We start from the raw sequence: 2527 nt of genomic DNA, 5'->3' as shown, positions 1-2527 counted from the left end.
AAAAATGAATGATCCATGAGGATCAAAGATGATTATGTGAGATGTGGAGGATGGCGGTGGAAGTGCTTGTTATGCCATGGGCCGAAGGGCTGTAATTGTTAATGAATGGCTGGTTATGGATTTAACCGTGAGCCGAATGGCTGGTTATGGATTTAACCGTGAGCCGGATGGCTGGATTATTGCCGTGTTACGGCGGAGCCATGATTATGGCTAAGTATAAATGCATATATGCTGTTGAATGAATTGTGAATTTTGCACTTCCACCATCGGAGATGAGGGTTTCCCTAGGTAGTAGCAGTGGCTAGCCACCACGTGCTCCAGGTTGAGACTCGAAGCTCTTTTGACCTTATGTCGTAAGTGTGGCCGGGCACTGTGAAAGGCCCGGATGAGCTCGGCCCCGTAAATATTCACCAGTGAGGGTGATCGATATGGATCATGTTTATGATCAAGTTTATGATGAGTATAACTCGAGTTGGGGATGCACAACAGAGGGACAGTCCAATGGTTAGCTACCAGGACTTGTCGGGTTGGCTCTATAACCGACAGATGATATCATCAGCCACTAGGGATAGGCATGCATCATAAGCATACTACATGAATTGTTTGAGATTGCCTATTTGACTGCATATTACTTGCTAATTATCTAAATGTCTTATCTGTTTCTATTTGTAAATCTCTTGTCTGATATAACTGTGTTTGCTATATTATACTCCTGTTGGTGGTTGGGAGGTCTGAAGGAATTGGAAAGGGAAGTATTAGTTAGACTGAAGAATCTTTAGTCAGTTGCCACTTACGGTTTAGCTTGTTTATAAGCTTTGATATTATCTGGAGGAAGTTCTAGGATTGCCTTCGGCTTTCCTCTATTATTATGTATTATATACGTGGAAGATGTTACCATGCTGGGGACCTCTGGTTCTCACCCATGCGGATTTTGTGGTTTTCAGATGCAGGACGCGAGGCTTCTCGTTGAGGCATGCTGGAGACTTCTGGATTAGCGAAGATCCTTTGTTCTCGGGACTCTGTTTTGGGTTATATATCTTGTTTAGATACTTTTATCTCCATTAAATAATACAAACTGTGATGACTCCTCTTATAAGAGGTTTTGGAGAATAGGTTTCTGTATTTGTATCCCTTTGGGTTTTCCTTGGGATTTTCCTTATTTTATTATATGTATATATTGCTATGCTCGGACCGGTTCCCTTCGCAGCCGGATTTTGAGTCTTGATATTCCTGTTTTTGACACTCTTTTGTATATGATCTCGCGATAGCTTATCTCGGTTCGTTACGTTATCGATCGGAGTGTTGCGCGTTCGAGTTACGGTTTTTGTTTACCCCTTTTTCTATAAAGGCTCCTAGTTATAATCAATCATTCATACTACTATACGTACTAAATTTTTGTTTTAGAGGTCGTAATACCTTGCCATCTCTGAATTATGACTTAAGCATAAGACTCTGTATCTCCGGTGGAATATGAGGAATGGAAGTGTGTTAAGTACGAAGGAGGACTCCAGAGCGATATTTTCAGTTCAGTGGGACCAATAGAGATTAGGACTTTCTCCGAGTTGGTGAACAAGTGTAGGGTTACTGAAGAGTGTATGAAGAGGGCAGCCACTGAGAAAGGGAGTCACAAAGGACCATTTCCACAGAACCAAGGGAAGAGTTTTGCACCTAGAGGTCCGTCTTTCAAAAGGGGAGGTTCTTTTAGGAGGCCCAACAACAACTACTCCCAAGGGAAAAGGTTTGGAAAGCAGCCTCAGAATGATCAAGCTTGTACTAGGTGTGGGAGTCACCATCCGGGAGTACCATACAAGGCCGGATGGGGTTTGTGCTACAATTGTGGAAAGGCGGGGCATAAAGCCGCAAGTTGTCCAGAGAAGCAAAAGCAAGGTGCTGGGAAAGCACAACAGACTGGTCGGGTGTTCACCACCTCAGTTGTGGGTGCAGAGGGATCCGAGACACTCATTCGAGGTAACTGTGAAATGGCTGGTCAAACTTTAAATGCTTTATTTGATTCGGGAGCATCGCATTCATTCATTGCATTTGAGAAAGCCCATGAGTTAGGGTTGAAGATCGTAACCTTAGGTTATGACTTAAAAGTGTATAATGCTACCCATGAAGCCATGGTAACTAGACTAGGATGCCCGAAAGTTTCGTTTAGGTTCAAGCAGCGTGATTTTGTTCATAATTTAATCTGCTTACCAATGATCGGTCTTGACCTTATCTTGGGATTGGACTGGTTATCCGAGAACCATGTCCTGCTTGATTGCTCTACAAAGTCGGTGTACTTTATGCCGGAAGATACAGAAGGGCCGGTCGTGGTGAATAATTATTACTTGAATTCGATGATGGTGAACTGTTCCGGAATCGAATGTCAGGGTATCCTATTGTTAACCGCGGGTGTTTCGGGTGATGATCAAAGGTTGGATCAGATTCTGGTAGTGTGTGAGTTTCCGGAAGTGTTTCCCGATGATGTTGAGGAATTTCCACCTAACCGAGAGGTCGAGTTTGCTATTGAGTTGGTGCCTGG

This window comes from Arachis ipaensis, chromosome B02 (assembly GCF_000816755.2).
Source record: "Arachis ipaensis cultivar K30076 chromosome B02, Araip1.1, whole genome shotgun sequence".
NCBI classification, from domain to species: domain Eukaryota; kingdom Viridiplantae; phylum Streptophyta; class Magnoliopsida; order Fabales; family Fabaceae; genus Arachis; species Arachis ipaensis.
Note: the sequence above shows the minus strand (reverse complement) of the source record.